At 52.6% G+C, this 25,298-nt stretch overlaps 71 non-coding genes across 71 annotated transcripts; 38 read left to right on the top strand and 33 right to left on the bottom strand.

Annotated features, from left to right (window-relative positions):
* The first annotated feature begins 28 nt into the window (after window positions 1-28).
* Window positions 29-101, top strand: Trnar-acg (transfer RNA arginine (anticodon ACG)). Its single transcript has one exon. It is a non-coding gene; the product is annotated as a tRNA-Arg (tRNA).
* Window positions 102-375: 274 nt separating this feature from the next.
* On the top strand, window positions 376-447 carry Trnai-aau (transfer RNA isoleucine (anticodon AAU)). The gene has a single exon. It is a non-coding gene; the product is annotated as a tRNA-Ile (tRNA).
* A 233-nt stretch (window positions 448-680) lies between these two features.
* On the bottom strand, window positions 681-752 carry Trnad-guc (transfer RNA aspartic acid (anticodon GUC)). The gene has a single exon. It is a non-coding gene; the product is annotated as a tRNA-Asp (tRNA).
* Window positions 753-864: 112 nt separating this feature from the next.
* Window positions 865-956, bottom strand: Trnai-uau (transfer RNA isoleucine (anticodon UAU)). The gene is given in 2 exon segments: window positions 865-900; window positions 919-956. It is a non-coding gene; the product is annotated as a tRNA-Ile (tRNA).
* Window positions 957-1,401: 445 nt separating this feature from the next.
* On the top strand, window positions 1,402-1,474 carry Trnar-acg (transfer RNA arginine (anticodon ACG)). The gene has a single exon. It is a non-coding gene; the product is annotated as a tRNA-Arg (tRNA).
* A 274-nt stretch (window positions 1,475-1,748) lies between these two features.
* Trnam-cau (transfer RNA methionine (anticodon CAU)) lies at window positions 1,749-1,820 on the top strand. The gene has a single exon. It is a non-coding gene; the product is annotated as a tRNA-Met (tRNA).
* A 233-nt stretch (window positions 1,821-2,053) lies between these two features.
* On the bottom strand, window positions 2,054-2,125 carry Trnad-guc (transfer RNA aspartic acid (anticodon GUC)). The gene has a single exon. It is a non-coding gene; the product is annotated as a tRNA-Asp (tRNA).
* Window positions 2,126-2,237: 112 nt separating this feature from the next.
* Trnai-uau (transfer RNA isoleucine (anticodon UAU)) lies at window positions 2,238-2,329 on the bottom strand. Its single transcript is given in 2 exon segments — window positions 2,238-2,273; window positions 2,292-2,329. It is a non-coding gene; the product is annotated as a tRNA-Ile (tRNA).
* A 445-nt stretch (window positions 2,330-2,774) lies between these two features.
* Trnar-acg (transfer RNA arginine (anticodon ACG)) lies at window positions 2,775-2,847 on the top strand. The gene has a single exon. It is a non-coding gene; the product is annotated as a tRNA-Arg (tRNA).
* Window positions 2,848-3,121: 274 nt separating this feature from the next.
* Trnai-aau (transfer RNA isoleucine (anticodon AAU)) lies at window positions 3,122-3,193 on the top strand. Its single transcript has one exon. It is a non-coding gene; the product is annotated as a tRNA-Ile (tRNA).
* Window positions 3,194-3,426: 233 nt separating this feature from the next.
* On the bottom strand, window positions 3,427-3,498 carry Trnad-guc (transfer RNA aspartic acid (anticodon GUC)). Its single transcript has one exon. It is a non-coding gene; the product is annotated as a tRNA-Asp (tRNA).
* A 112-nt stretch (window positions 3,499-3,610) lies between these two features.
* On the bottom strand, window positions 3,611-3,702 carry Trnai-uau (transfer RNA isoleucine (anticodon UAU)). The gene is given in 2 exon segments: window positions 3,611-3,646; window positions 3,665-3,702. It is a non-coding gene; the product is annotated as a tRNA-Ile (tRNA).
* A 445-nt stretch (window positions 3,703-4,147) lies between these two features.
* Trnar-acg (transfer RNA arginine (anticodon ACG)) lies at window positions 4,148-4,220 on the top strand. Its single transcript has one exon. It is a non-coding gene; the product is annotated as a tRNA-Arg (tRNA).
* Window positions 4,221-4,494: 274 nt separating this feature from the next.
* Trnai-aau (transfer RNA isoleucine (anticodon AAU)) lies at window positions 4,495-4,566 on the top strand. The gene has a single exon. It is a non-coding gene; the product is annotated as a tRNA-Ile (tRNA).
* Window positions 4,567-4,799: 233 nt separating this feature from the next.
* Window positions 4,800-4,871, bottom strand: Trnad-guc (transfer RNA aspartic acid (anticodon GUC)). Its single transcript has one exon. It is a non-coding gene; the product is annotated as a tRNA-Asp (tRNA).
* A 112-nt stretch (window positions 4,872-4,983) lies between these two features.
* Trnai-uau (transfer RNA isoleucine (anticodon UAU)) lies at window positions 4,984-5,075 on the bottom strand. Its single transcript is given in 2 exon segments — window positions 4,984-5,019; window positions 5,038-5,075. It is a non-coding gene; the product is annotated as a tRNA-Ile (tRNA).
* A 446-nt stretch (window positions 5,076-5,521) lies between these two features.
* Window positions 5,522-5,594, top strand: Trnar-acg (transfer RNA arginine (anticodon ACG)). The gene has a single exon. It is a non-coding gene; the product is annotated as a tRNA-Arg (tRNA).
* Window positions 5,595-5,868: 274 nt separating this feature from the next.
* Trnai-aau (transfer RNA isoleucine (anticodon AAU)) lies at window positions 5,869-5,940 on the top strand. Its single transcript has one exon. It is a non-coding gene; the product is annotated as a tRNA-Ile (tRNA).
* Window positions 5,941-6,173: 233 nt separating this feature from the next.
* Window positions 6,174-6,245, bottom strand: Trnad-guc (transfer RNA aspartic acid (anticodon GUC)). Its single transcript has one exon. It is a non-coding gene; the product is annotated as a tRNA-Asp (tRNA).
* A 112-nt stretch (window positions 6,246-6,357) lies between these two features.
* Trnai-uau (transfer RNA isoleucine (anticodon UAU)) lies at window positions 6,358-6,449 on the bottom strand. Its single transcript is given in 2 exon segments — window positions 6,358-6,393; window positions 6,412-6,449. It is a non-coding gene; the product is annotated as a tRNA-Ile (tRNA).
* Window positions 6,450-6,894: 445 nt separating this feature from the next.
* Trnar-acg (transfer RNA arginine (anticodon ACG)) lies at window positions 6,895-6,967 on the top strand. The gene has a single exon. It is a non-coding gene; the product is annotated as a tRNA-Arg (tRNA).
* Window positions 6,968-7,241: 274 nt separating this feature from the next.
* Window positions 7,242-7,313, top strand: Trnai-aau (transfer RNA isoleucine (anticodon AAU)). Its single transcript has one exon. It is a non-coding gene; the product is annotated as a tRNA-Ile (tRNA).
* A 233-nt stretch (window positions 7,314-7,546) lies between these two features.
* Trnad-guc (transfer RNA aspartic acid (anticodon GUC)) lies at window positions 7,547-7,618 on the bottom strand. Its single transcript has one exon. It is a non-coding gene; the product is annotated as a tRNA-Asp (tRNA).
* A 112-nt stretch (window positions 7,619-7,730) lies between these two features.
* Trnai-uau (transfer RNA isoleucine (anticodon UAU)) lies at window positions 7,731-7,822 on the bottom strand. Its single transcript is given in 2 exon segments — window positions 7,731-7,766; window positions 7,785-7,822. It is a non-coding gene; the product is annotated as a tRNA-Ile (tRNA).
* Window positions 7,823-8,267: 445 nt separating this feature from the next.
* Window positions 8,268-8,340, top strand: Trnar-acg (transfer RNA arginine (anticodon ACG)). Its single transcript has one exon. It is a non-coding gene; the product is annotated as a tRNA-Arg (tRNA).
* A 274-nt stretch (window positions 8,341-8,614) lies between these two features.
* Window positions 8,615-8,686, top strand: Trnam-cau (transfer RNA methionine (anticodon CAU)). The gene has a single exon. It is a non-coding gene; the product is annotated as a tRNA-Met (tRNA).
* A 233-nt stretch (window positions 8,687-8,919) lies between these two features.
* Trnad-guc (transfer RNA aspartic acid (anticodon GUC)) lies at window positions 8,920-8,991 on the bottom strand. The gene has a single exon. It is a non-coding gene; the product is annotated as a tRNA-Asp (tRNA).
* Window positions 8,992-9,103: 112 nt separating this feature from the next.
* Trnai-uau (transfer RNA isoleucine (anticodon UAU)) lies at window positions 9,104-9,195 on the bottom strand. The gene is given in 2 exon segments: window positions 9,104-9,139; window positions 9,158-9,195. It is a non-coding gene; the product is annotated as a tRNA-Ile (tRNA).
* Window positions 9,196-9,640: 445 nt separating this feature from the next.
* On the top strand, window positions 9,641-9,713 carry Trnar-acg (transfer RNA arginine (anticodon ACG)). Its single transcript has one exon. It is a non-coding gene; the product is annotated as a tRNA-Arg (tRNA).
* Window positions 9,714-9,987: 274 nt separating this feature from the next.
* Trnam-cau (transfer RNA methionine (anticodon CAU)) lies at window positions 9,988-10,059 on the top strand. The gene has a single exon. It is a non-coding gene; the product is annotated as a tRNA-Met (tRNA).
* Window positions 10,060-10,292: 233 nt separating this feature from the next.
* On the bottom strand, window positions 10,293-10,364 carry Trnad-guc (transfer RNA aspartic acid (anticodon GUC)). The gene has a single exon. It is a non-coding gene; the product is annotated as a tRNA-Asp (tRNA).
* Window positions 10,365-10,476: 112 nt separating this feature from the next.
* Trnai-uau (transfer RNA isoleucine (anticodon UAU)) lies at window positions 10,477-10,568 on the bottom strand. The gene is given in 2 exon segments: window positions 10,477-10,512; window positions 10,531-10,568. It is a non-coding gene; the product is annotated as a tRNA-Ile (tRNA).
* A 445-nt stretch (window positions 10,569-11,013) lies between these two features.
* Trnar-acg (transfer RNA arginine (anticodon ACG)) lies at window positions 11,014-11,086 on the top strand. The gene has a single exon. It is a non-coding gene; the product is annotated as a tRNA-Arg (tRNA).
* Window positions 11,087-11,360: 274 nt separating this feature from the next.
* Trnai-aau (transfer RNA isoleucine (anticodon AAU)) lies at window positions 11,361-11,432 on the top strand. The gene has a single exon. It is a non-coding gene; the product is annotated as a tRNA-Ile (tRNA).
* A 233-nt stretch (window positions 11,433-11,665) lies between these two features.
* On the bottom strand, window positions 11,666-11,737 carry Trnad-guc (transfer RNA aspartic acid (anticodon GUC)). The gene has a single exon. It is a non-coding gene; the product is annotated as a tRNA-Asp (tRNA).
* A 112-nt stretch (window positions 11,738-11,849) lies between these two features.
* On the bottom strand, window positions 11,850-11,941 carry Trnai-uau (transfer RNA isoleucine (anticodon UAU)). The gene is given in 2 exon segments: window positions 11,850-11,885; window positions 11,904-11,941. It is a non-coding gene; the product is annotated as a tRNA-Ile (tRNA).
* Window positions 11,942-12,386: 445 nt separating this feature from the next.
* Trnar-acg (transfer RNA arginine (anticodon ACG)) lies at window positions 12,387-12,459 on the top strand. The gene has a single exon. It is a non-coding gene; the product is annotated as a tRNA-Arg (tRNA).
* Window positions 12,460-12,733: 274 nt separating this feature from the next.
* Trnam-cau (transfer RNA methionine (anticodon CAU)) lies at window positions 12,734-12,805 on the top strand. Its single transcript has one exon. It is a non-coding gene; the product is annotated as a tRNA-Met (tRNA).
* A 233-nt stretch (window positions 12,806-13,038) lies between these two features.
* On the bottom strand, window positions 13,039-13,110 carry Trnad-guc (transfer RNA aspartic acid (anticodon GUC)). Its single transcript has one exon. It is a non-coding gene; the product is annotated as a tRNA-Asp (tRNA).
* Window positions 13,111-13,222: 112 nt separating this feature from the next.
* Window positions 13,223-13,314, bottom strand: Trnai-uau (transfer RNA isoleucine (anticodon UAU)). Its single transcript is given in 2 exon segments — window positions 13,223-13,258; window positions 13,277-13,314. It is a non-coding gene; the product is annotated as a tRNA-Ile (tRNA).
* Window positions 13,315-13,759: 445 nt separating this feature from the next.
* Window positions 13,760-13,832, top strand: Trnar-acg (transfer RNA arginine (anticodon ACG)). The gene has a single exon. It is a non-coding gene; the product is annotated as a tRNA-Arg (tRNA).
* Window positions 13,833-14,106: 274 nt separating this feature from the next.
* On the top strand, window positions 14,107-14,178 carry Trnai-aau (transfer RNA isoleucine (anticodon AAU)). Its single transcript has one exon. It is a non-coding gene; the product is annotated as a tRNA-Ile (tRNA).
* Window positions 14,179-14,411: 233 nt separating this feature from the next.
* On the bottom strand, window positions 14,412-14,483 carry Trnad-guc (transfer RNA aspartic acid (anticodon GUC)). Its single transcript has one exon. It is a non-coding gene; the product is annotated as a tRNA-Asp (tRNA).
* Window positions 14,484-14,595: 112 nt separating this feature from the next.
* On the bottom strand, window positions 14,596-14,687 carry Trnai-uau (transfer RNA isoleucine (anticodon UAU)). Its single transcript is given in 2 exon segments — window positions 14,596-14,631; window positions 14,650-14,687. It is a non-coding gene; the product is annotated as a tRNA-Ile (tRNA).
* Window positions 14,688-15,132: 445 nt separating this feature from the next.
* Window positions 15,133-15,205, top strand: Trnar-acg (transfer RNA arginine (anticodon ACG)). Its single transcript has one exon. It is a non-coding gene; the product is annotated as a tRNA-Arg (tRNA).
* Window positions 15,206-15,479: 274 nt separating this feature from the next.
* Window positions 15,480-15,551, top strand: Trnam-cau (transfer RNA methionine (anticodon CAU)). The gene has a single exon. It is a non-coding gene; the product is annotated as a tRNA-Met (tRNA).
* Window positions 15,552-15,784: 233 nt separating this feature from the next.
* Window positions 15,785-15,856, bottom strand: Trnad-guc (transfer RNA aspartic acid (anticodon GUC)). Its single transcript has one exon. It is a non-coding gene; the product is annotated as a tRNA-Asp (tRNA).
* Window positions 15,857-15,968: 112 nt separating this feature from the next.
* Window positions 15,969-16,060, bottom strand: Trnai-uau (transfer RNA isoleucine (anticodon UAU)). The gene is given in 2 exon segments: window positions 15,969-16,004; window positions 16,023-16,060. It is a non-coding gene; the product is annotated as a tRNA-Ile (tRNA).
* Window positions 16,061-16,505: 445 nt separating this feature from the next.
* Window positions 16,506-16,578, top strand: Trnar-acg (transfer RNA arginine (anticodon ACG)). Its single transcript has one exon. It is a non-coding gene; the product is annotated as a tRNA-Arg (tRNA).
* A 274-nt stretch (window positions 16,579-16,852) lies between these two features.
* Window positions 16,853-16,924, top strand: Trnam-cau (transfer RNA methionine (anticodon CAU)). Its single transcript has one exon. It is a non-coding gene; the product is annotated as a tRNA-Met (tRNA).
* Window positions 16,925-17,157: 233 nt separating this feature from the next.
* Trnad-guc (transfer RNA aspartic acid (anticodon GUC)) lies at window positions 17,158-17,229 on the bottom strand. Its single transcript has one exon. It is a non-coding gene; the product is annotated as a tRNA-Asp (tRNA).
* Window positions 17,230-17,341: 112 nt separating this feature from the next.
* On the bottom strand, window positions 17,342-17,433 carry Trnai-uau (transfer RNA isoleucine (anticodon UAU)). Its single transcript is given in 2 exon segments — window positions 17,342-17,377; window positions 17,396-17,433. It is a non-coding gene; the product is annotated as a tRNA-Ile (tRNA).
* A 445-nt stretch (window positions 17,434-17,878) lies between these two features.
* Trnar-acg (transfer RNA arginine (anticodon ACG)) lies at window positions 17,879-17,951 on the top strand. The gene has a single exon. It is a non-coding gene; the product is annotated as a tRNA-Arg (tRNA).
* A 274-nt stretch (window positions 17,952-18,225) lies between these two features.
* Window positions 18,226-18,297, top strand: Trnam-cau (transfer RNA methionine (anticodon CAU)). The gene has a single exon. It is a non-coding gene; the product is annotated as a tRNA-Met (tRNA).
* Window positions 18,298-18,530: 233 nt separating this feature from the next.
* On the bottom strand, window positions 18,531-18,602 carry Trnad-guc (transfer RNA aspartic acid (anticodon GUC)). Its single transcript has one exon. It is a non-coding gene; the product is annotated as a tRNA-Asp (tRNA).
* Window positions 18,603-18,714: 112 nt separating this feature from the next.
* Window positions 18,715-18,806, bottom strand: Trnai-uau (transfer RNA isoleucine (anticodon UAU)). Its single transcript is given in 2 exon segments — window positions 18,715-18,750; window positions 18,769-18,806. It is a non-coding gene; the product is annotated as a tRNA-Ile (tRNA).
* Window positions 18,807-19,251: 445 nt separating this feature from the next.
* On the top strand, window positions 19,252-19,324 carry Trnar-acg (transfer RNA arginine (anticodon ACG)). Its single transcript has one exon. It is a non-coding gene; the product is annotated as a tRNA-Arg (tRNA).
* Window positions 19,325-19,598: 274 nt separating this feature from the next.
* Window positions 19,599-19,670, top strand: Trnam-cau (transfer RNA methionine (anticodon CAU)). The gene has a single exon. It is a non-coding gene; the product is annotated as a tRNA-Met (tRNA).
* A 417-nt stretch (window positions 19,671-20,087) lies between these two features.
* Trnai-uau (transfer RNA isoleucine (anticodon UAU)) lies at window positions 20,088-20,179 on the bottom strand. Its single transcript is given in 2 exon segments — window positions 20,088-20,123; window positions 20,142-20,179. It is a non-coding gene; the product is annotated as a tRNA-Ile (tRNA).
* Window positions 20,180-20,624: 445 nt separating this feature from the next.
* Window positions 20,625-20,697, top strand: Trnar-acg (transfer RNA arginine (anticodon ACG)). The gene has a single exon. It is a non-coding gene; the product is annotated as a tRNA-Arg (tRNA).
* A 274-nt stretch (window positions 20,698-20,971) lies between these two features.
* Trnam-cau (transfer RNA methionine (anticodon CAU)) lies at window positions 20,972-21,043 on the top strand. The gene has a single exon. It is a non-coding gene; the product is annotated as a tRNA-Met (tRNA).
* A 233-nt stretch (window positions 21,044-21,276) lies between these two features.
* On the bottom strand, window positions 21,277-21,348 carry Trnad-guc (transfer RNA aspartic acid (anticodon GUC)). Its single transcript has one exon. It is a non-coding gene; the product is annotated as a tRNA-Asp (tRNA).
* A 112-nt stretch (window positions 21,349-21,460) lies between these two features.
* Window positions 21,461-21,552, bottom strand: Trnai-uau (transfer RNA isoleucine (anticodon UAU)). The gene is given in 2 exon segments: window positions 21,461-21,496; window positions 21,515-21,552. It is a non-coding gene; the product is annotated as a tRNA-Ile (tRNA).
* A 445-nt stretch (window positions 21,553-21,997) lies between these two features.
* Trnar-acg (transfer RNA arginine (anticodon ACG)) lies at window positions 21,998-22,070 on the top strand. Its single transcript has one exon. It is a non-coding gene; the product is annotated as a tRNA-Arg (tRNA).
* A 274-nt stretch (window positions 22,071-22,344) lies between these two features.
* Window positions 22,345-22,416, top strand: Trnam-cau (transfer RNA methionine (anticodon CAU)). Its single transcript has one exon. It is a non-coding gene; the product is annotated as a tRNA-Met (tRNA).
* A 417-nt stretch (window positions 22,417-22,833) lies between these two features.
* Window positions 22,834-22,925, bottom strand: Trnai-uau (transfer RNA isoleucine (anticodon UAU)). Its single transcript is given in 2 exon segments — window positions 22,834-22,869; window positions 22,888-22,925. It is a non-coding gene; the product is annotated as a tRNA-Ile (tRNA).
* Window positions 22,926-23,370: 445 nt separating this feature from the next.
* On the top strand, window positions 23,371-23,443 carry Trnar-acg (transfer RNA arginine (anticodon ACG)). Its single transcript has one exon. It is a non-coding gene; the product is annotated as a tRNA-Arg (tRNA).
* A 274-nt stretch (window positions 23,444-23,717) lies between these two features.
* Window positions 23,718-23,789, top strand: Trnam-cau (transfer RNA methionine (anticodon CAU)). Its single transcript has one exon. It is a non-coding gene; the product is annotated as a tRNA-Met (tRNA).
* A 417-nt stretch (window positions 23,790-24,206) lies between these two features.
* Window positions 24,207-24,298, bottom strand: Trnai-uau (transfer RNA isoleucine (anticodon UAU)). The gene is given in 2 exon segments: window positions 24,207-24,242; window positions 24,261-24,298. It is a non-coding gene; the product is annotated as a tRNA-Ile (tRNA).
* Window positions 24,299-24,743: 445 nt separating this feature from the next.
* On the top strand, window positions 24,744-24,816 carry Trnar-acg (transfer RNA arginine (anticodon ACG)). The gene has a single exon. It is a non-coding gene; the product is annotated as a tRNA-Arg (tRNA).
* A 274-nt stretch (window positions 24,817-25,090) lies between these two features.
* On the top strand, window positions 25,091-25,162 carry Trnam-cau (transfer RNA methionine (anticodon CAU)). The gene has a single exon. It is a non-coding gene; the product is annotated as a tRNA-Met (tRNA).
* The last annotated feature ends 136 nt before the right edge of the window (window positions 25,163-25,298 follow it).

Below are 25,298 nucleotides of genomic sequence, written 5' to 3'. Positions count from 1 at the left end.
CCGCCTCGTAGCAGAAAACGCAAACAGTGGCCCTGTGGCGCAACGGATAACGCGTCTGACTACGGATCAGAAGATTCCAGGTTCGAATCCTGGCAGGGTCGGCATTTTGTTAGTTGCGGGCGCGTAGCTAGGCAGTGCATTCGAATGTCTCCACCTTCGTGGAGTGCAATGTTAATCCTGAGCATCTCGCAGCTGCATCTCGAGACGATCGCGGTAAATATCGCTTCGTGCAAGCGTCAGCGTAGCGTCAGTCGAGCAAAGTCGAGACAAGTCAAGCTGGGAGATGCTACACAGTTAATTAAACGGTAGGCGACGCAGACAACGCTTTTCCAAGTGTCCCATGTCACGCACCGAAGAGCGCGATTTTCTCGGCACAGCAGAGTGGCGCAGTGGAAGCGTGCTGGGCCAATAACCCAGAGGTCCGTGGATCGAAACCACGCTCTGCTAAAATCATTCTTTTTCTTGGGTGCTTCGAGCTCGATCATTAATCTTGGGGTGCGCTGATTCAGCGTCGACAGCAAACCCTGTGAGTTGTGAAACGACGACGTCGTGTGCAGAATACGAGAAACACTTCCTAAGACGCAGACTTTCTTACGATTTTTTAGCAATTACATTCCTTGATCACAACGGTAATGCTTTTTCGGGCCACACGTGCAACCTTCGCGATATAAAAATCGCATCTCCCCGGCGGGGAATCGAACCCCGGTCTCCCGCGTGACAGGTGGGGATACTAACCACTATACTACCGAGAAACACGCAGTCGTTGACTACAGTGCACGCACATTTATGGTCTCTCAGGTACGAGATGCATCTCAAATCTAGCGTCCCGATGCTTCCATAGTCAGCTGCTACGAAATAAAAATATGCCCCAGGTGAGGCTCGAACTCACAACCCCGGCATTGCTCACGGCTACTGCCTTATAAGTACCGTGCGCTAACCGATTGCGCCACTGGGGCTACAGCAGAGTGCTTACAGTTAGCGGTATTCACTTTGATGCCAACCTGTTGTGGCTACAGACCCGTCATACGACCGTCACCTGTGGCCATACTACGACTTTAGCACCTGTCTACGAATGCTTCATACGATTCTTGTTTTATATGCTACACTTACAATCATGTCAACCGCTTGTCATCACCGAAAAAATGCAAAAAAACGGGCGCCTTGCATTCCGCTACCTGTCCAACAGCGACGGCAGATGTGTGGCAAGCTCTAAGCTGTGCAGGCGCTGCGTGGCCGAGCAGCAGGAGGAGAGATGCCTTCCTTGGTGGCAGCTCCCTGCAGAGTGCGGAAGACCAGAGTGGCCGCGCCGCCGTTGTCAGTGGATGACATGCAATTGCCGAGCCACGGAGAACACGTTGCTTTGCGATGTGCACCCGCCTCGTAGCAGAAAACGCAAACAGTGGCCCTGTGGCGCAACGGATAACGCGTCTGACTACGGATCAGAAGATTCCAGGTTCGAATCCTGGCAGGGTCGGCATTTTGTTAGTTGCGGGCGCGTAGCTAGGCAGTGCATTCGAATGTCTCCACCTTCGTGGAGTGCAATGTTAATCCTGAGCATCTCGCAGCTGCATCTCGAGACGATCGCGGTAAATATCGCTTCGTGCAAGCGTCAGCGTAGCGTCAGTCGAGCAAAGTCGAGACAAGTCAAGCTGGGAGATGCTACACAGTTAATTAAACGGTAGGCGACGCAGACAACGCTTTTCCAAGTGTCCCATGTCACGCACCGAAGAGCGCGCTTCTCTCGGCACAGCAGAGTGGCGCAGTGGAAGCGTGCTGGGCCCATAACCCAGAGGTCCGTGGATCGAAACCACGCTCTGCTAAAATCATTCTTTTTCTTGGGTGCTTCGAGCTCGATCATTAATCTTGGGGTGCGCTGATTCAGCGTCGACAGCAAACCCTGTGAGTTGTGAAACGACGACGTCGTGTGCAGAATACGAGAAACACTTCCTAAGACGCAGACTTTCTTACGATTTTTTAGCAATTACATTCCTTGATCACAACGGTAATGCTTTTTCGGGCCACACGTGCAACCTTCGCGATATAAAAATCGCATCTCCCCGGCGGGGAATCGAACCCCGGTCTCCCGCGTGACAGGTGGGGATACTAACCACTATACTACCGAGAAACACGCAGTCGTTGACTACAGTGCACGCACATTTATGGTCTCTCAGGTACGTGATGCATCTCAAATCTAGCGTCCCGATGCTTCCATAGTCAGCTGCTACGAAATAAAAATATGCCCCAGGTGAGGCTCGAACTCACAACCCCGGCATTGCTCACGGCTACTGCCTTATAAGTACCGTGCGCTAACCAATTGCGCCACTGGGGCTACAGCAGAGTGCTTACAGTTAGCGGTATTCACTTTGATGCCAACCTGTTGTGGCTACAGACCCGTCATACGACCGTCACCTGTGGCCATACTACGACTTTAGCACCTGTCTACGAATGCTTCATACGATTCTTGTTTTATATGCTACACTTACAATCATGTCAACCGCTTGTCATCACCGAAAAAATGCAAAAAAACGGGCGCCTTGCATTCCGCTACCTGTCCAACAGCGACGGCAGATGTGTGGCAAGCTCTAAGCTGTGCAGGCGCTGCGTGGCCGAGCAGCAGGAGGAGAGATGCCTTCCTTGGTGGCAGCTCCCTGCAGAGTGCGGAAGACCAGAGTGGCCGCGCCGCCGTTGTCAGTGGATGACATGCAATTGCCGAGCCACGGAGAACACGTTGCTTTGCGATGTGCACCCGCCTCGTAGCAGAAAACGCAAACAGTGGCCCTGTGGCGCAACGGATAACGCGTCTGACTACGGATCAGAAGATTCCAGGTTCGAATCCTGGCAGGGTCGGCATTTTCTTAGTTGCGGGCGCGTAGCTAGGCAGTGCATTCGAATGTCTCCACCTTCGTGGAGTGCAATGTTAATCCTGAGCATCTCGCAGCTGCATCTCGAGACGATCGCGGTAAATATCGCTTCGTGCAAGCGTCAGCGTAGCGTCAGTCGAGCAAAGTCGAGACAAGTCAAGCTGGGAGATGCTACACAGTTAATTAAACGGTAGGCGACGCAGACAACGCTTTTCCAAGTGTCCCATGTCACGCACCGAAGAGCGCGATTTTCTCGGCACAGCAGAGTGGCGCAGTGGAAGCGTGCTGGGCCAATAACCCAGAGGTCCGTGGATCGAAACCACGCTCTGCTAAAATCATTCTTTTTCTTGGGTGCTTCGAGCTCGATCATTAATCTTGGGGTGCGCTGATTCAGCGTCGACAGCAAACCCTGTGAGTTGTGAAACGACGACGTCGTGTGCAGAATACGAGAAACACTTCCTAAGACGCAGACTTTCTTACGATTTTTTAGCAATTACATTCCTTGATCACAACGGTAATGCTTTTTCGGGCCACACGTGCAACCTTCGCGATATAAAAATCGCATCTCCCCGGCGGGGAATCGAACCCCGGTCTCCCGCGTGACAGGTGGGGATACTAACCACTATACTACCGAGAAACACGCAGTCGTTGACTACAGTGCACGCACATTTATGGTCTCTCAGGTACGTGATGCATCTCAAATCTAGCGTCCCGATGCTTCCATAGTCAGCTGCTACGAAATAAAAATATGCCCCAGGTGAGGCTCGAACTCACAACCCCGGCATTGCTCACGGCTACTGCCTTATAAGTACCGTGCGCTAACCAATTGCGCCACTGGGGCTACAGCAGAGTGCTTACAGTTAGCGGTATTCACTTTGATGCCAACCTGTTGTGGCTACAGACCCGTCATACGACCGTCACCTGTGGCCATACTACGACTTTAGCACCTGTCTACGAATGCTTCATACGATTCTTGTTTTATATGCTACACTTACAATCATGTCAACCGCTTGTCATCACCGAAAAAATGCAAAAAAACGGGCGCCTTGCATTCCGCTACCTGTCCAACAGCGACGGCAGATGTGTGGCAAGCTCTAAGCTGTGCAGGCGCTGCGTGGCCGAGCAGCAGGAGGAGAGATGCCTTCCTTGGTGGCAGCTCCCTGCAGAGTGCGGAAGACCAGAGTGGCCGCGCCGCCGTTGTCAGTGGATGACATGCAATTGCCGAGCCACGGAGAACACGTTGCTTTGCGATGTGCACCCGCCTCGTAGCAGAAAACGCAAACAGTGGCCCTGTGGCGCAACGGATAACGCGTCTGACTACGGATCAGAAGATTCCAGGTTCGAATCCTGGCAGGGTCGGCATTTTCTTAGTTGCGGGCGCGTAGCTAGGCAGTGCATTCGAATGTCTCCACCTTCGTGGAGTGCAATGTTAATCCTGAGCATCTCGCAGCTGCATCTCGAGACGATCGCGGTAAATATCGCTTCGTGCAAGCGTCAGCGTAGCGTCAGTCGAGCAAAGTCGAGACAAGTCAAGCTGGGAGATGCTACACAGTTAATTAAACGGTAGGCGACGCAGACAACGCTTTTCCAAGTGTCCCATGTCACGCACCGAAGAGCGCGATTTTCTCGGCACAGCAGAGTGGCGCAGTGGAAGCGTGCTGGGCCAATAACCCAGAGGTCCGTGGATCGAAACCACGCTCTGCTAAAATCATTCTTTTTCTTGGGTGCTTCGAGCTCGATCATTAATCTTGGGGTGCGCTGATTCAGCGTCGACAGCAAACCCTGTGAGTTGTGAAACGACGACGTCGTGTGCAGAATACGAGAAACACTTCCTAAGACGCAGACTTTCTTACGATTTTTTAGCAATTACATTCCTTGATCACAACGGTAATGCTTTTTCGGGCCACACGTGCAACCTTCGCGATATAAAAATCGCATCTCCCCGGCGGGGAATCGAACCCCGGTCTCCCGCGTGACAGGTGGGGATACTAACCACTATACTACCGAGAAACACGCAGTCGTTGACTACAGTGCACGCACATTTATGGTCTCTCAGGTACGTGATGCATCTCAAATCTAGCGTCCCGATGCTTCCATAGTCAGCTGCTACGAAATAAAAATATGCCCCAGGTGAGGCTCGAACTCACAACCCCGGCATTGCTCACGGCTACTGCCTTATAAGTACCGTGCGCTAACCGATTGCGCCACTGGGGCTACAGCAGAGTGCTTACAGTTAGCGGTATTCACTTTGATGCCAACCTGTTGTGGCTACAGACCCGTCATACGACCGTCACCTGTGGCCATACTACGACTTTAGCACCTGTCTACGAATGCTTCATACGATTCTTGTTTTATATGCTACACTTACAATCATGTCAACCGCTTGTCATCACCGAAAAAATGCAAAAAAAACGGGCGCCTTGCATTCCGCTACCTGTCCAACAGCGACGGCAGATGTGTGGCAAGCTCTAAGCTGTGCAGGCGCTGCGTGGCCGAGCAGCAGGAGGAGAGATGCCTTCCTTGGTGGCAGCTCCCTGCAGAGTGCGGAAGACCAGAGTGGCCGCGCCGCCGTTGTCAGTGGATGACATGCAATTGCCGAGCCACGGAGAACACGTTGCTTTGCGATGTGCACCCGCCTCGTAGCAGAAAACGCAAACAGTGGCCCTGTGGCGCAACGGATAACGCGTCTGACTACGGATCAGAAGATTCCAGGTTCGAATCCTGGCAGGGTCGGCATTTTCTTAGTTGCGGGCGCGTAGCTAGGCAGTGCATTCGAATGTCTCCACCTTCGTGGAGTGCAATGTTAATCCTGAGCATCTCGCAGCTGCATCTCGAGACGATCGCGGTAAATATCGCTTCGTGCAAGCGTCAGCGTAGCGTCAGTCGAGCAAAGTCGAGACAAGTCAAGCTGGGAGATGCTACACAGTTAATTAAACGGTAGGCGACGCAGACAACGCTTTTCCAAGTGTCCCATGTCACGCACCGAAGAGCGCGATTTTCTCGGCACAGCAGAGTGGCGCAGTGGAAGCGTGCTGGGCCAATAACCCAGAGGTCCGTGGATCGAAACCACGCTCTGCTAAAATCATTCTTTTTCTTGGGTGCTTCGAGCTCGATCATTAATCTTGGGGTGCGCTGATTCAGCGTCGACAGCAAACCCTGTGAGTTGTGAAACGACGACGTCGTGTGCAGAATACGAGAAACACTTCCTAAGACGCAGACTTTCTTACGATTTTTTAGCAATTACATTCCTTGATCACAACGGTAATGCTTTTTCGGGCCACACGTGCAACCTTCGCGATATAAAAATCGCATCTCCCCGGCGGGGAATCGAACCCCGGTCTCCCGCGTGACAGGTGGGGATACTAACCACTATACTACCGAGAAACACGCAGTCGTTGACTACAGTGCACGCACATTTATGGTCTCTCAGGTACGTGATGCATCTCAAATCTAGCGTCCCGATGCTTCCATAGTCAGCTGCTACGAAATAAAAATATGCCCCAGGTGAGGCTCGAACTCACAACCCCGGCATTGCTCACGGCTACTGCCTTATAAGTACCGTGCGCTAACCGATTGCGCCACTGGGGCTACAGCAGAGTGCTTACAGTTAGCGGTATTCACTTTGATGCCAACCTGTTGTGGCTACAGACCCGTCATACGACCGTCACCTGTGGCCATACTACGACTTTAGCACCTGTCTACGAATGCTTCATACGATTCTTGTTTTATATGCTACACTTACAATCATGTCAACCGCTTGTCATCACCGAAAAAATGCAAAAAAACGGGCGCCTTGCATTCCGCTACCTGTCCAACAGCGACGGCAGATGTGTGGCAAGCTCTAAGCTGTGCAGGCGCTGCGTGGCCGAGCAGCAGGAGGAGAGATGCCTTCCTTGGTGGCAGCTCCCTGCAGAGTGCGGAAGACCAGAGTGGCCGCGCCGCCGTTGTCAGTGGATGACATGCAATTGCCGAGCCACGGAGAACACGTTGCTTTGCGATGTGCACCCGCCTCGTAGCAGAAAACGCAAACAGTGGCCCTGTGGCGCAACGGATAACGCGTCTGACTACGGATCAGAAGATTCCAGGTTCGAATCCTGGCAGGGTCGGCATTTTCTTAGTTGCGGGCGCGTAGCTAGGCAGTGCATTCGAATGTCTCCACCTTCGTGGAGTGCAATGTTAATCCTGAGCATCTCGCAGCTGCATCTCGAGACGATCGCGGTAAATATCGCTTCGTGCAAGCGTCAGCGTAGCGTCAGTCGAGCAAAGTCGAGACAAGTCAAGCTGGGAGATGCTACACAGTTAATTAAACGGTAGGCGACGCAGACAACGCTTTTCCAAGTGTCCCATGTCACGCACCGAAGAGCGCGATTTTCTCGGCACAGCAGAGTGGCGCAGTGGAAGCGTGCTGGGCCAATAACCCAGAGGTCCGTGGATCGAAACCACGCTCTGCTAAAATCATTCTTTTTCTTGGGTGCTTCGAGCTCGATCATTAATCTTGGGGTGCGCTGATTCAGCGTCGACAGCAAACCCTGTGAGTTGTGAAACGACGACGTCGTGTGCAGAATACGAGAAACACTTCCTAAGACGCAGACTTTCTTACGATTTTTTAGCAATTACATTCCTTGATCACAACGGTAATGCTTTTTCGGGCCACACGTGCAACCTTCGCGATATAAAAATCGCATCTCCCCGGCGGGGAATCGAACCCCGGTCTCCCGCGTGACAGGTGGGGATACTAACCACTATACTACCGAGAAACACGCAGTCGTTGACTACAGTGCACGCACATTTATGGTCTCTCAGGTACGTGATGCATCTCAAATCTAGCGTCCCGATGCTTCCATAGTCAGCTGCTACGAAATAAAAATATGCCCCAGGTGAGGCTCGAACTCACAACCCCGGCATTGCTCACGGCTACTGCCTTATAAGTACCGTGCGCTAACCGATTGCGCCACTGGGGCTACAGCAGAGTGCTTACAGTTAGCGGTATTCACTTTGATGCCAACCTGTTGTGGCTACAGACCCGTCATACGACCGTCACCTGTGGCCATACTACGACTTTAGCACCTGTCTACGAATGCTTCATACGATTCTTGTTTTATATGCTACACTTACAATCATGTCAACCGCTTGTCATCACCGAAAAAATGCAAAAAAACGGGCGCCTTGCATTCCGCTACCTGTCCAACAGCGACGGCAGATGTGTGGCAAGCTCTAAGCTGTGCAGGCGCTGCGTGGCCGAGCAGCAGGAGGAGAGATGCCTTCCTTGGTGGCAGCTCCCTGCAGAGTGCGGAAGACCAGAGTGGCCGCGCCGCCGTTGTCAGTGGATGACATGCAATTGCCGAGCCACGGAGAACACGTTGCTTTGCGATGTGCACCCGCCTCGTAGCAGAAAACGCAAACAGTGGCACTGTGGCGCAACGGATAACGCGTCTGACTACGGATCAGAAGATTCCAGGTTCGAATCCTGGCAGGGTCGGCATTTTGTTAGTTGCGGGCGCGTAGCTAGGCAGTGCATTCGAATGTCTCCACCTTCGTGGAGTGCAATGTTAATCCTGAGCATCTCGCAGCTGCATCTCGAGACGATCGCGGTAAATATCGCTTCGTGCAAGCGTCAGCGTAGCGTCAGTCGAGCAAAGTCGAGACAAGTCAAGCTGGGAGATGCTACACAGTTAATTAAACGGTAGGCGACGCAGACAACGCTTTTCCAAGTGTCCCATGTCACGCACCGAAGAGCGCGCTTCTCTCGGCACAGCAGAGTGGCGCAGTGGAAGCGTGCTGGGCCCATAACCCAGAGGTCCGTGGATCGAAACCACGCTCTGCTAAAATCATTCTTTTTCTTGGGTGCTTCGAGCTCGATCATTAATCTTGGGGTGCGCTGATTCAGCGTCGACAGCAAACCCTGTGAGTTGTGAAACGACGACGTCGTGTGCAGAATACGAGAAACACTTCCTAAGACGCAGACTTTCTTACGATTTTTTAGCAATTACATTCCTTGATCACAACGGTAATGCTTTTTCGGGCCACACGTGCAACCTTCGCGATATAAAAATCGCATCTCCCCGGCGGGGAATCGAACCCCGGTCTCCCGCGTGACAGGTGGGGATACTAACCACTATACTACCGAGAAACACGCAGTCGTTGACTACAGTGCACGCACATTTATGGTCTCTCAGGTACGAGATGCATCTCAAATCTAGCGTCCCGATGCTTCCATAGTCAGCTGCTACGAAATAAAAATATGCCCCAGGTGAGGCTCGAACTCACAACCCCGGCATTGCTCACGGCTACTGCCTTATAAGTACCGTGCGCTAACCGATTGCGCCACTGGGGCTACAGCAGAGTGCTTACAGTTAGCGGTATTCACTTTGATGCCAACCTGTTGTGGCTACAGACCCGTCATACGACCGTCACCTGTGGCCATACTACGACTTTAGCACCTGTCTACGAATGCTTCATACGATTCTTGTTTTATATGCTACACTTACAATCATGTCAACCGCTTGTCATCACCGAAAAAATGCAAAAAAACGGGCGCCTTGCATTCCGCTACCTGTCCAACAGCGACGGCAGATGTGTGGCAAGCTCTAAGCTGTGCAGGCGCTGCGTGGCCGAGCAGCAGGAGGAGAGATGCCTTCCTTGGTGGCAGCTCCCTGCAGAGTGCGGAAGACCAGAGTGGCCGCGCCGCCGTTGTCAGTGGATGACATGCAATTGCCGAGCCACGGAGAACACGTTGCTTTGCGATGTGCACCCGCCTCGTAGCAGAAAACGCAAACAGTGGCCCTGTGGCGCAACGGATAACGCGTCTGACTACGGATCAGAAGATTCCAGGTTCGAATCCTGGCAGGGTCGGCATTTTGTTAGTTGCGGGCGCGTAGCTAGGCAGTGCATTCGAATGTCTCCACCTTCGTGGAGTGCAATGTTAATCCTGAGCATCTCGCAGCTGCATCTCGAGACGATCGCGGTAAATATCGCTTCGTGCAAGCGTCAGCGTAGCGTCAGTCGAGCAAAGTCGAGACAAGTCAAGCTGGGAGATGCTACACAGTTAATTAAACGGTAGGCGACGCAGACAACGCTTTTCCAAGTGTCCCATGTCACGCACCGAAGAGCGCGCTTCTCTCGGCACAGCAGAGTGGCGCAGTGGAAGCGTGCTGGGCCCATAACCCAGAGGTCCGTGGATCGAAACCACGCTCTGCTAAAATCATTCTTTTTCTTGGGTGCTTCGAGCTCGATCATTAATCTTGGGGTGCGCTGATTCAGCGTCGACAGCAAACCCTGTGAGTTGTGAAACGACGACGTCGTGTGCAGAATACGAGAAACACTTCCTAAGACGCAGACTTTCTTACGATTTTTTAGCAATTACATTCCTTGATCACAACGGTAATGCTTTTTCGGGCCACACGTGCAACCTTCGCGATATAAAAATCGCATCTCCCCGGCGGGGAATCGAACCCCGGTCTCCCGCGTGACAGGTGGGGATACTAACCACTATACTACCGAGAAACACGCAGTCGTTGACTACAGTGCACGCACATTTATGGTCTCTCAGGTACGTGATGCATCTCAAATCTAGCGTCCCGATGCTTCCATAGTCAGCTGCTACGAAATAAAAATATGCCCCAGGTGAGGCTCGAACTCACAACCCCGGCATTGCTCACGGCTACTGCCTTATAAGTACCGTGCGCTAACCAATTGCGCCACTGGGGCTACAGCAGAGTGCTTACAGTTAGCGGTATTCACTTTGATGCCAACCTGTTGTGGCTACAGACCCGTCATACGACCGTCACCTGTGGCCATACTACGACTTTAGCACCTGTCTACGAATGCTTCATACGATTCTTGTTTTATATGCTACACTTACAATCATGTCAACCGCTTGTCATCACCGAAAAAATGCAAAAAAACGGGCGCCTTGCATTCCGCTACCTGTCCAACAGCGACGGCAGATGTGTGGCAAGCTCTAAGCTGTGCAGGCGCTGCGTGGCCGAGCAGCAGGAGGAGAGATGCCTTCCTTGGTGGCAGCTCCCTGCAGAGTGCGGAAGACCAGAGTGGCCGCGCCGCCGTTGTCAGTGGATGACATGCAATTGCCGAGCCACGGAGAACACGTTGCTTTGCGATGTGCACCCGCCTCGTAGCAGAAAACGCAAACAGTGGCCCTGTGGCGCAACGGATAACGCGTCTGACTACGGATCAGAAGATTCCAGGTTCGAATCCTGGCAGGGTCGGCATTTTCTTAGTTGCGGGCGCGTAGCTAGGCAGTGCATTCGAATGTCTCCACCTTCGTGGAGTGCAATGTTAATCCTGAGCATCTCGCAGCTGCATCTCGAGACGATCGCGGTAAATATCGCTTCGTGCAAGCGTCAGCGTAGCGTCAGTCGAGCAAAGTCGAGACAAGTCAAGCTGGGAGATGCTACACAGTTAATTAAACGGTAGGCGACGCAGACAACGCTTTTCCAAGTGTCCCATGTCACGCACCGAAGAGCGCGATTTTCTCGGCACAGCAGAGTGGCGCAGTGGAAGCGTGCTGGGCCAATAACCCAGAGGTCCGTGGATCGAAACCACGCTCTGCTAAAATCATTCTTTTTCTTGGGTGCTTCGAGCTCGATCATTAATCTTGGGGTGCGCTGATTCAGCGTCGACAGCAAACCCTGTGAGTTGTGAAACGACGACGTCGTGTGCAGAATACGAGAAACACTTCCTAAGACGCAGACTTTCTTACGATTTTTTAGCAATTACATTCCTTGATCACAACGGTAATGCTTTTTCGGGCCACACGTGCAACCTTCGCGATATAAAAATCGCATCTCCCCGGCGGGGAATCGAACCCCGGTCTCCCGCGTGACAGGTGGGGATACTAACCACTATACTACCGAGAAACACGCAGTCGTTGACTACAGTGCACGCACATTTATGGTCTCTCAGGTACGTGATGCATCTCAAATCTAGCGTCCCGATGCTTCCATAGTCAGCTGCTACGAAATAAAAATATGCCCCAGGTGAGGCTCGAACTCACAACCCCGGCATTGCTCACGGCTACTGCCTTATAAGTACCGTGCGCTAACCGATTGCGCCACTGGGGCTACAGCAGAGTGCTTACAGTTAGCGGTATTCACTTTGATGCCAACCTGTTGTGGCTACAGACCCGTCATACGACCGTCACCTGTGGCCATACTACGACTTTAGCACCTGTCTACGAATGCTTCATACGATTCTTGTTTTATATGCTACACTTACAATCATGTCAACCGCTTGTCATCACCGAAAAAATGCAAAAAAACGGGCGCCTTGCATTCCGCTACCTGTCCAACAGCGACGGCAGATGTGTGGCAAGCTCTAAGCTGTGCAGGCGCTGCGTGGCCGAGCAGCAGGAGGAGAGATGCCTTCCTTGGTGGCAGCTCCCTGCAGAGTGCGGAAGACCAGAGTGGCCGCGCCGCCGTTGTCAGTGGATGACATGCAATTGCCGAGCCACGGAGAACACGTTGCTTTGCGATGTGGACCCGCCTCGTAGCAGAAAACGCAAACAGTGGCCCTGTGGCGCAACGGATAACGCGTCTGACTACGGATCAGAAGATTCCAGGTTCGAATCCTGGCAGGGTCGGCATTTTGTTAGTTGCGGGCGCGTAGCTAGGCAGTGCATTCGAATGTCTCCACCTTCGTGGAGTGCAATGTTAATCCTGAGCATCTCGCAGCTGCATCTCGAGACGATCGCGGTAAATATCGCTTCGTGCAAGCGTCAGCGTAGCGTCAGTCGAGCAAAGTCGAGACAAGTCAAGCTGGGAGATGCTACACAGTTAATTAAACGGTAGGCGACGCAGACAACGCTTTTCCAAGTGTCCCATGTCACGCACCGAAGAGCGCGCTTCTCTCGGCACAGCAGAGTGGCGCAGTGGAAGCGTGCTGGGCCCATAACCCAGAGGTCCGTGGATCGAAACCACGCTCTGCTAAAATCATTCTTTTTCTTGGGTGCTTCGAGCTCGATCATTAATCTTGGGGTGCGCTGATTCAGCGTCGACAGCAAACCCTGTGAGTTGTGAAACGACGACGTCGTGTGCAGAATACGAGAAACACTTCCTAAGACGCAGACTTTCTTACGATTTTTTAGCAATTACATTCCTTGATCACAACGGTAATGCTTTTTCGGGCCACACGTGCAACCTTCGCGATATAAAAATCGCATCTCCCCGGCGGGGAATCGAACCCCGGTCTCCCGCGTGACAGGTGGGGATACTAACCACTATACTACCGAGAAACACGCAGTCGTTGACTACAGTGCACGCACATTTATGGTCTCTCAGGTACGTGATGCATCTCAAATCTAGCGTCCCGATGCTTCCATAGTCAGCTGCTACGAAATAAAAATATGCCCCAGGTGAGGCTCGAACTCACAACCCCGGCATTGCTCACGGCTACTGCCTTATAAGTACCGTGCGCTAACCAATTGCGCCACTGGGGCTACAGCAGAGTGCTTACAGTTAGCGGTATTCACTTTGATGCCAACCTGTTGTGGCTACAGACCCGTCATACGACCGTCACCTGTGGCCATACTACGACTTTAGCACCTGTCTACGAATGCTTCATACGATTCTTGTTTTATATGCTACACTTACAATCATGTCAACCGCTTGTCATCACCGAAAAAATGCAAAAAAACGGGCGCCTTGCATTCCGCTACCTGTCCAACAGCGACGGCAGATGTGTGGCAAGCTCTAAGCTGTGCAGGCGCTGCGTGGCCGAGCAGCAGGAGGAGAGATGCCTTCCTTGGTGGCAGCTCCCTGCAGAGTGCGGAAGACCAGAGTGGCCGCGCCGCCGTTGTCAGTGGATGACATGCAATTGCCGAGCCACGGAGAACACGTTGCTTTGCGATGTGCACCCGCCTCGTAGCAGAAAACGCAAACAGTGGCCCTGTGGCGCAACGGATAACGCGTCTGACTACGGATCAGAAGATTCCAGGTTCGAATCCTGGCAGGGTCGGCATTTTCTTAGTTGCGGGCGCGTAGCTAGGCAGTGCATTCGAATGTCTCCACCTTCGTGGAGTGCAATGTTAATCCTGAGCATCTCGCAGCTGCATCTCGAGACGATCGCGGTAAATATCGCTTCGTGCAAGCGTCAGCGTAGCGTCAGTCGAGCAAAGTCGAGACAAGTCAAGCTGGGAGATGCTACACAGTTAATTAAACGGTAGGCGACGCAGACAACGCTTTTCCAAGTGTCCCATGTCACGCACCGAAGAGCGCGATTTTCTCGGCACAGCAGAGTGGCGCAGTGGAAGCGTGCTGGGCCAATAACCCAGAGGTCCGTGGATCGAAACCACGCTCTGCTAAAATCATTCTTTTTCTTGGGTGCTTCGAGCTCGATCATTAATCTTGGGGTGCGCTGATTCAGCGTCGACAGCAAACCCTGTGAGTTGTGAAACGACGACGTCGTGTGCAGAATACGAGAAACACTTCCTAAGACGCAGACTTTCTTACGATTTTTTAGCAATTACATTCCTTGATCACAACGGTAATGCTTTTTCGGGCCACACGTGCAACCTTCGCGATATAAAAATCGCATCTCCCCGGCGGGGAATCGAACCCCGGTCTCCCGCGTGACAGGTGGGGATACTAACCACTATACTACCGAGAAACACGCAGTCGTTGACTACAGTGCACGCACATTTATGGTCTCTCAGGTACGTGATGCATCTCAAATCTAGCGTCCCGATGCTTCCATAGTCAGCTGCTACGAAATAAAAATATGCCCCAGGTGAGGCTCGAACTCACAACCCCGGCATTGCTCACGGCTACTGCCTTATAAGTACCGTGCGCTAACCGATTGCGCCACTGGGGCTACAGCAGAGTGCTTACAGTTAGCGGTATTCACTTTGATGCCAACCTGTTGTGGCTACAGACCCGTCATACGACCGTCACCTGTGGCCATACTACGACTTTAGCACCTGTCTACGAATGCTTCATACGATTCTTGTTTTATATGCTACACTTACAATCATGTCAACCGCTTGTCATCACCGAAAAAATGCAAAAAAACGGGCGCCTTGCATTCCGCTACCTGTCCAACAGCGACGGCAGATGTGTGGCAAGCTCTAAGCTGTGCAGGCGCTGCGTGGCCGAGCAGCAGGAGGAGAGATGCCTTCCTTGGTGGCAGCTCCCTGCAGAGTGCGGAAGACCAGAGTGGCCGCGCCGCCGTTGTCAGTGGATGACATGCAATTGCCGAGCCACGGAGAACACGTTGCTTTGCGATGTGGACCCGCCTCGTAGCAGAAAACGCAAACAGTGGCCCTGTGGCGCAACGGATAACGCGTCTGACTACGGATCAGAAGATTCCAGGTTCGAATCCTGGCAGGGTCGGCATTTTGTTAGTTGCGGGCGCGTAGCTAGGCAGTGCATTCGAATGTCTCCACCTTCGTGGAGTGCAATGTTAATCCTGAGCATCTCGCAGCTGCATCTCGAGACGATCGCGGTAAATATCGCTTCGTGCAAGCGTCAGCGTAGCGTCAGTCGAGCAAAGTCGAGACAAGTCAAGCTGGGAGATGCTACACAGTTAATTAAACGGTAGGCGACGCAGACAACGCTTTTCCAAGTGTCCCATGTCACGCACCGAAGAGCGCGCTTCTCTCGGCACAGCAGAGTGGCGCAGTGGAAGCGTGCTGGGCCCATAACCCAGAGGTCCGTGGATCGAAACCACGCTCTGCTAAAATCATTCTTTTTCTTGGGTGCTTCGAGCTCGATCATTAATCTTGGGGTGCGCTGATTCAGCGTCGACAGCAAACCCTGTGAGTTGTGAAACGACGACGTCGTGTGCAGAATACGAGAAACACTTCCTAAGACGCAGACTTTCTTACGATTTTTTAGCAATTACATTCCTTGATCACAACGGTAATGCTTTTTCGGGCCACACGTGCAACCTTCGCGATATAAAAATCGCATCTCCCCGGCGGGGAATCGAACCCCGGTCTCCCGCGTGACAGGTGGGGATACTAACCACTATACTACCGAGAAACACGCAGTCGTTGACTACAGTGCACGCACATTTATGGTCTCTCAGGTACGAGATGCATCTCAAATCTAGCGTCCCGATGCTTCCATAGTCAGCTGCTACGAAATAAAAATATGCCCCAGGTGAGGCTCGAACTCACAACCCCGGCATTGCTCACGGCTACTGCCTTATAAGTACCGTGCGCTAACCGATTGCGCCACTGGGGCTACAGCAGAGTGCTTACAGTTAGCGGTATTCACTTTGATGCCAACCTGTTGTGGCTACAGACCCGTCATACGACCGTCACCTGTGGCCATACTACGACTTTAGCACCTGTCTACGAATGCTTCATACGATTCTTGTTTTATATGCTACACTTACAATCATGTCAACCGCTTGTCATCACCGAAAAAATGCAAAAAAACGGGCGCCTTGCATTCCGCTACCTGTCCAACAGCGACGGCAGATGTGTGGCAAGCTCTAAGCTGTGCAGGCGCTGCGTGGCCGAGCAGCAGGAGGAGAGATGCCTTCCTTGGTGGCAGCTCCCTGCAGAGTGCGGAAGACCAGAGTGGCCGCGCCGCCGTTGTCAGTGGATGACATGCAATTGCCGAGCCACGGAGAACACGTTGCTTTGCGATGTGCACCCGCCTCGTAGCAGAAAACGCAAACAGTGGCCCTGTGGCGCAACGGATAACGCGTCTGACTACGGATCAGAAGATTCCAGGTTCGAATCCTGGCAGGGTCGGCATTTTGTTAGTTGCGGGCGCGTAGCTAGGCAGTGCATTCGAATGTCTCCACCTTCGTGGAGTGCAATGTTAATCCTGAGCATCTCGCAGCTGCATCTCGAGACGATCGCGGTAAATATCGCTTCGTGCAAGCGTCAGCGTAGCGTCAGTCGAGCAAAGTCGAGACAAGTCAAGCTGGGAGATGCTACACAGTTAATTAAACGGTAGGCGACGCAGACAACGCTTTTCCAAGTGTCCCATGTCACGCACCGAAGAGCGCGCTTCTCTCGGCACAGCAGAGTGGCGCAGTGGAAGCGTGCTGGGCCCATAACCCAGAGGTCCGTGGATCGAAACCACGCTCTGCTAAAATCATTCTTTTTCTTGGGTGCTTCGAGCTCGATCATTAATCTTGGGGTGCGCTGATTCAGCGTCGACAGCAAACCCTGTGAGTTGTGAAACGACGACGTCGTGTGCAGAATACGAGAAACACTTCCTAAGACGCAGACTTTCTTACGATTTTTTAGCAATTACATTCCTTGATCACAACGGTAATGCTTTTTCGGGCCACACGTGCAACCTTCGCGATATAAAAATCGCATCTCCCCGGCGGGGAATCGAACCCCGGTCTCCCGCGTGACAGGTGGGGATACTAACCACTATACTACCGAGAAACACGCAGTCGTTGACTACAGTGCACGCACATTTATGGTCTCTCAGGTACGAGATGCATCTCAAATCTAGCGTCCCGATGCTTCCATAGTCAGCTGCTACGAAATAAAAATATGCCCCAGGTGAGGCTCGAACTCACAACCCCGGCATTGCTCACGGCTACTGCCTTATAAGTACCGTGCGCTAACCAATTGCGCCACTGGGGCTACAGCAGAGTGCTTACAGTTAGCGGTATTCACTTTGATGCCAACCTGTTGTGGCTACAGACCCGTCATACGACCGTCACCTGTGGCCATACTACGACTTTAGCACCTGTCTACGAATGCTTCATACGATTCTTGTTTTATATGCTACACTTACAATCATGTCAACCGCTTGTCATCACCGAAAAAATGCAAAAAAACGGGCGCCTTGCATTCCGCTACCTGTCCAACAGCGACGGCAGATGTGTGGCAAGCTCTAAGCTGTGCAGGCGCTGCGTGGCCGAGCAGCAGGAGGAGAGATGCCTTCCTTGGTGGCAGCTCCCTGCAGAGTGCGGAAGACCAGAGTGGCCGCGCCGCCGTTGTCAGTGGATGACATGCAATTGCCGAGCCACGGAGAACACGTTGCTTTGCGATGTGCACCCGCCTCGTAGCAGAAAACGCAAACAGTGGCCCTGTGGCGCAACGGATAACGCGTCTGACTACGGATCAGAAGATTCCAGGTTCGAATCCTGGCAGGGTCGGCATTTTGTTAGTTGCGGGCGCGTAGCTAGGCAGTGCATTCGAATGTCTCCACCTTCGTGGAGTGCAATGTTAATCCTGAGCATCTCGCAGCTGCATCTCGAGACGATCGCGGTAAATATCGCTTCGTGCAAGCGTCAGCGTAGCGTCAGTCGAGCAAAGTCGAGACAAGTCAAGCTGGGAGATGCTACACAGTTAATTAAACGGTAGGCGACGCAGACAACGCTTTTCCAAGTGTCCCATGTCACGCACCGAAGAGCGCGCTTCTCTCGGCACAGCAGAGTGGCGCAGTGGAAGCGTGCTGGGCCCATAACCCAGAGGTCCGTGGATCGAAACCACGCTCTGCTAAAATCATTCTTTTTCTTGGGTGCTTCGAGCTCGATCATTAATCTTGGGGTGCGCTGATTCAGCGTCGACAGCAAACCCTGTGAGTTGTGAAACGACGACGTCGTGTGCAGAATACGAGAAACACTTCCTAAGACGCAGACTTTCTTACGATTTTTTAGCAATTACATTCCTTGATCACAACGGTAATGCTTTTTCGGGCCACACGTGCAACCTTCGCGATATAAAAATCGCATCTCCCCGGCGGGGAATCGAACCCCGGTCTCCCGCGTGACAGGTGGGGATACTAACCACTATACTACCGAGAAACACGCAGTCGTTGACTACAGTGCACGCACATTTATGGTCTCTCAGGTACGAGATGCATCTCAAATCTAGCGTCCCGATGCTTCCATAGTCAGCTGCTACGAAATAAAAATATGCCCCAGGTGAGGCTCGAACTCACAACCCCGGCATTGCTCACGGCTACTGCCTTATAAGTACCGTGCGCTAACCAATTGCGCCACTGGGGCTACAGCAGAGTGCTTACAGTTAGCGGTATTCACTTTGATGCCAACCTGTTGTGGCTACAGACCCGTCATACGACCGTCACCTGTGGCCATACTACGACTTTAGCACCTGTCTACGAATGCTTCATACGATTCTTGTTTTATATGCTACACTTACAATCATGTCAACCGCTTGTCATCACCGAAAAAATGCAAAAAAACGGGCGCCTTGCATTCCGCTACCTGTCCAACAGCGACGGCAGATGTGTGGCAAGCTCTAAGCTGTGCAGGCGCTGCGTGGCCGAGCAGCAGGAGGAGAGATGCCTTCCTTGGTGGCAGCTCCCTGCAGAGTGCGGAAGACCAGAGTGGCCGCGCCGCCGTTGTCAGTGGATGACATGCAATTGCCGAGCCACGGAGAACACGTTGCTTTGCGATGTGCACCCGCCTCGTAGCAGAAAACGCAAACAGTGGCCCTGTGGCGCAACGGATAACGCGTCTGACTACGGATCAGAAGATTCCAGGTTCGAATCCTGGCAGGGTCGGCATTTTGTTAGTTGCGGGCGCGTAGCTAGGCAGTGCATTCGAATGTCTCCACCTTCGTGGAGTGCAATGTTAATCCTGAGCATCTCGCAGCTGCATCTCGAGACGATCGCGGTAAATATCGCTTCGTGCAAGCGTCAGCGTAGCGTCAGTCGAGCAAAGTCGAGACAAGTCAAGCTGGGAGATGCTACACAGTTAATTAAACGGTAGGCGACGCAGACAACGCTTTTCCAAGTGTCCCATGTCACGCACCGAAGAGCGCGCTTCTCTCGGCACAGCAGAGTGGCGCAGTGGAAGCGTGCTGGGCCCATAACCCAGAGGTCCGTGGATCGAAACCACGCTCTGCTAAAATCATTCTTTTTCTTGGGTGCTTCGAGCTCGATCATTAATCTTGGGGTGCGCTGATTCAGCGTCGACAGCAAACCCTGTGAGTTGTGAAACGACGACGTCGTGTGCAGAATACGAGAAACACTTCCTAAGACGCAGACTTTCTTACGATTTTTTAGCAATTACATTCCTTGATCACAACGGTAATGCTTCTTCGGGCCACACGTGCAACCTTCGCGATATAAAAATCGCATCTCCCCGGCGGGGAATCAAACCCCGGTCTCCCGCGTGACAGGTGGGGATACTAACCACTATACTACCGAGAAACACGCAGTCGTTGACTACAGTGCACGCACATTTATGGTCTCTCAGGTACGTGATGCATCTCAAATCTAGCGTCCCGATGCTTCCATAGTCAGCTGCTACGAAATAAAAATATGCCCCAGGTGAGGCTCGAACTCACAACCCCGGCATTGCTCACGGCTACTGCCTTATAAGTACCGTGCGCTAACCAATTGCGCCACTGGGGCTACAGCAGAGTGCTTACAGTTAGCGGTATTCACTTTGATGCCAACCTGTTGTGGCTACAGACCCGTCATACGACCGTCACCTGTGGCCATACTACGACTTTAGCACCTGTCTACGAATGCTTCATACGATTCTTGTTTTATATGCTACACTTACAATCATGTCAACCGCTTGTCATCACCGAAAAAATGCAAAAAAACGGGCGCCTTGCATTCCGCTACCTGTCCAACAGCGACGGCAGATGTGTGGCAAGCTCTAAGCTGTGCAGGCGCTGCGTGGCCGAGCAGCAGGAGGAGAGATGCCTTCCTTGGTGGCAGCTCCCTGCAGAGTGCGGAAGACCAGAGTGGCCGCGCCGCCGTTGTCAGTGGATGACATGCAATTGCCGAGCCACGGAGAACACGTTGCTTTGCGATGTGCACCCGCCTCGTAGCAGAAAACGCAAACAGTGGCCCTGTGGCGCAACGGATAACGCGTCTGACTACGGATCAGAAGATTCCAGGTTCGAATCCTGGCAGGGTCGGCATTTTGTTAGTTGCGGGCGCGTAGCTAGGCAGTGCATTCGAATGTCTCCACCTTCGTGGAGTGCAATGTTAATCCTGAGCATCTCGCAGCTGCATCTCGAGACGATCGCGGTAAATATCGCTTCGTGCAAGCGTCAGCGTAGCGTCAGTCGAGCAAAGTCGAGACAAGTCAAGCTGGGAGATGCTACACAGTTAATTAAACGGTAGGCGACGCAGACAACGCTTTTCCAAGTGTCCCATGTCACGCACCGAAGAGCGCGCTTCTCTCGGCACAGCAGAGTGGCGCAGTGGAAGCGTGCTGGGCCCATAACCCAGAGGTCCGTGGATCGAAACCACGCTCTGCTAAAATCATTCTTTTTCTTGGGTGCTTCGAGCTCGATCATTAATCTTGGGGTGCGCTGATTCAGCGTCGACAGCAAACCCTGTGAGTTGTGAAACGACGACGTCGTGTGCAGAATACGAGAAACACTTCCTAAGACGCAGACTTTCTTACGATTTTTTAGCAATTACATTCCTTGATCACAACGGTAATGCTTTTTCGGGCCACACGTGCAACCTTCGCGATATAAAAATCGCATCTCCCCGGCGGGGAATCGAACCCCGGTCTCCCGCGTGACAGGTGGGGATACTAACCACTATACTACCGAGAAACACGCAGTCGTTGACTACAGTGCACGCACATTTATGGTCTCTCAGGTACGTGATGCATCTCAAATCTAGCGTCCCGATGCTTCCATAGTCAGCTGCTACGAAATAAAAATATGCCCCAGGTGAGGCTCGAACTCACAACCCCGGCATTGCTCACGGCTACTGCCTTATAAGTACCGTGCGCTAACCAATTGCGCCACTGGGGCTACAGCAGAGTGCTTACAGTTAGCGGTATTCACTTTGATGCCAACCTGTTGTGGCTACAGACCCGTCATACGACCGTCACCTGTGGCCATACTACGACTTTAGCACCTGTCTACGAATGCTTCATACGATTCTTGTTTTATATGCTACACTTACAATCATGTCAACCGCTTGTCATCACCGAAAAAATGCAAAAAAACGGGCGCCTTGCATTCCGCTACCTGTCCAACAGCGACGGCAGATGTGTGGCAAGCTCTAAGCTGTGCAGGCGCTGCGTGGCCGAGCAGCAGGAGGAGAGATGCCTTCCTTGGTGGCAGCTCCCTGCAGAGTGCGGAAGACCAGAGTGGCCGCGCCGCCGTTGTCAGTGGATGACATGCAATTGCCGAGCCACGGAGAACACGTTGCTTTGCGATGTGCACCCGCCTCGTAGCAGAAAACGCAAACAGTGGCCCTGTGGCGCAACGGATAACGCGTCTGACTACGGATCAGAAGATTCCAGGTTCGAATCCTGGCAGGGTCGGCATTTTGTTAGTTGCGGGCGCGTAGCTAGGCAGTGCATTCGAATGTCTCCACCTTCGTGGAGTGCAATGTTAATCCTGAGCATCTCGCAGCTGCATCTCGAGACGATCGCGGTAAATATCGCTTCGTGCAAGCGTCAGCGTAGCGTCAGTCGAGCAAAGTCGAGACAAGTCAAGCTGGGAGATGCTACACAGTTAATTAAACGGTAGGCGACGCAGACAACGCTTTTCCAAGTGTCCCATGTCACGCACCGAAGAGCGCGCTTCTCTCGGCACAGCAGAGTGGCGCAGTGGAAGCGTGCTGGGCCCATAACCCAGAGGTCCGTGGATCGAAACCACGCTCTGCTAAAATCATTCTTTTTCTTGGGTGCTTCGAGCTCGATCATTAATCTTGGGGTGCGCTGATTCAGCGTCGACAGCAAACCCTGTGAGTTGTGAAACGACGACGTCGTGTGCAGAATACGAGAAACACTTCCTAAGACGCAGACTTTCTTACGATTTTTCAGCAATTACATTCCTTGATCACAACGGTAATGCTTTTTCGGGCCACACGTGCAACCTTCGCGATATAAAAATTGCATCTCCCCGGCGGGGAATCGAACCCCGGTCTCCCGCGTGACAGGTGGGGATACTAACCAACATACTACCGAGAAACACGCAGTCGATGACTACAGTGCACGCACATTTATGGTCTCTCAGGTACGTGATGCATCTCAAATCTAGCGTCCCGATGCTTCCATAGTCAGCTGCTACGAAATAAAAATATGCCCCAGGTGAGGCTCGAACTCACAACCCCGGCATTGCTCACGGCTACTGCCTTATAAGTACCGTGCGCTAACCAATTGCGCCACTGGGGCTACAGCAGAGTGCTTACAGTTAGCGGTATTCACTTTGATGCCAACCTGTTGTGGCTACAGACCCGTCATACGACCGTCACCTGTGGCCATACTACGACTTTAGCACCTGTCTACGAATGCTTCATACGATTCTTGTTTTATATGCTACACTTACAATCATGTCAACCGCTTGTCATCACCGAAAAAATGCAAAAAAACGGGCGCCTTGCATTCCGCTACCTGTCCAACAGCGACGGCAGATGTGTGGCAAGCTCTAAGCTGTGCAGGCGCTGCGTGGCCGAGCAGCAGGAGGAGAGATGCCTTCCTTGGTGGCAGCTCCCTGCAGAGTGCGGAAGACCAGAGTGGCCGCGCCGCCGTTGTCAGTGGATGACATGCAATTGCCGAGCCACGGAGAACACGTTGCTTTGCGATGTGGACCCGCCTCGTAGCAGAAAACGCAAACAGTGGCCCTGTGGCGCAACGGATAACGCGTCTGACTACGGATCAGAAGATTCCAGGTTCGAATCCTGGCAGGGTCGGCATTTTGTTAGTTGCGGGCGCGTAGCTAGGCAGTGCATTCGAATGTCTCCACCTTCGTGGAGTGCAATGTTAATCCTGAGCATCTCGCAGCTGCATCTCGAGACGATCGCGGTAAATATCGCTTCGTGCAAGCGTCAGCGTAGCGTCAGTCGAGCAAAGTCGAGACAAGTCAAGCTGGGAGATGCTACACAGTTAATTAAACGGTAGGCGACGCAGACAACGCTTTTCCAAGTGTCCCATGTCACGCACCGAAGAGCGCGATTCTCTCGGCACAGCAGAGTGGCGCAGTGGAAGCGTGCTGGGCCCATAACCCAGAGGTCCGTGGATCGAAACCACGCTCTGCTAAAATCATTCTTTTTCTTGGGTGCTTCGAGCTCGATCATTAATCTTGGGGTGCGCTGATTCAGCGTCGACAGCAAACCCTGTGAGTTGTGAAACGACGACGTCGTGTGCAGAATACGAGAAACACTTCCTAAGACGCAGACTTTCTTACGATTTTTCAGCAATTACATTCCTTGATCACAACGGTAATGCTTTTTCGGGCCACACGTGCAACCTTCGCGATATAAAAATTGCATCTCCCCGGCGGGGAATCGAACCCCGGTCTCCCGCGTGACAGGTGGGGATACTAACCAACATACTACCGAGAAACACGCAGTCGATGACTACAGTGCACGCACATTTATGGTCTCTCAGGTACGTGATGCATCTCAAATCTAGCGTCCCGATGCTTCCATAGTCAGCTGCTACGAAATAAAAATATGCCCCAGGTGAGGCTCGAACTCACAACCCCGGCATTGCTCACGGCTACTGCCTTATAAGTACCGTGCGCTAACCAATTGCGCCACTGGGGCTACAGCAGAGTGCTTACAGTTAGCGGTATTCACTTTGATGCCAACCTGTTGTGGCTACAGACCCGTCATACGACCGTCACCTGTGGCCATACTACGACTTTAGCACCTGTCTACGAATGCTTCATACGATTCTTGTTTTATATGCTACACTTACAATCATGTCAACCGCTTGTCATCACCGAAAAAATGCAAAAAAACGGGCGCCTTGCATTCCGCTACCTGTCCAACAGCGACGGCAGATGTGTGGCAAGCTCTAAGCTGTGCAGGCGCTGCGTGGCCGAGCAGCAGGAGGAGAGATGCCTTCCTTGGTGGCAGCTCCCTGCAGAGTGCGGAAGACCAGAGTGGCCGCGCCGCCGTTGTCAGTGGATGACATGCAATTGCCGAGCCACGGAGAACACGTTGCTTTGCGATGTGGACCCGCCTCGTAGCAGAAAACGCAAACAGTGGCCCTGTGGCGCAACGGATAACGCGTCTGACTACGGATCAGAAGATTCCAGGTTCGAATCCTGGCAGGGTCGGCATTTTGTTAGTTGCGGGCGCGTAGCTAGGCAGTGCATTCGAATGTCTCCACCTTCGTGGAGTGCAATGTTAATCCTGAGCATCTCGCAGCTGCATCTCGAGACGATCGCGGTAAATATCGCTTCGTGCAAGCGTCAGCGTAGCGTCAGTCGAGCAAAGTCGAGACAAGTCAAGCTGGGAGATGCTACACAGTTAATTAAACGGTAGGCGACGCAGACAACGCTTTTCCAAGTGTCCCATGTCACGCACCGAAGAGCGCGATTCTCTCGGCACAGCAGAGTGGCGCAGTGGAAGCGTGCTGGGCCCATAACCCAGAGGTCCGTGGATCGAAACCACGCTCTGCTAAAATCATTCTTTTTCTTGGGTGCTTCGAGCTCGATCATTAATCTTGGGGTGCGCTGATTCAGCGTCGACAGCAAACCCTGTGAGTTGTGAAACGACGACGTCGTGTGCAGAATACGAGAAACACTTCCTAAGACGC

This window comes from Schistocerca serialis, chromosome 9 (assembly GCF_023864345.2).
Source record: "Schistocerca serialis cubense isolate TAMUIC-IGC-003099 chromosome 9, iqSchSeri2.2, whole genome shotgun sequence".
In the NCBI taxonomy this organism is placed as follows: Eukaryota; Metazoa; Arthropoda; class Insecta; order Orthoptera; family Acrididae; genus Schistocerca; species Schistocerca serialis.
The sequence above is the reverse complement of the archived record's forward strand: the minus strand, read 5'-3'. Positions and strand labels throughout refer to the sequence as shown.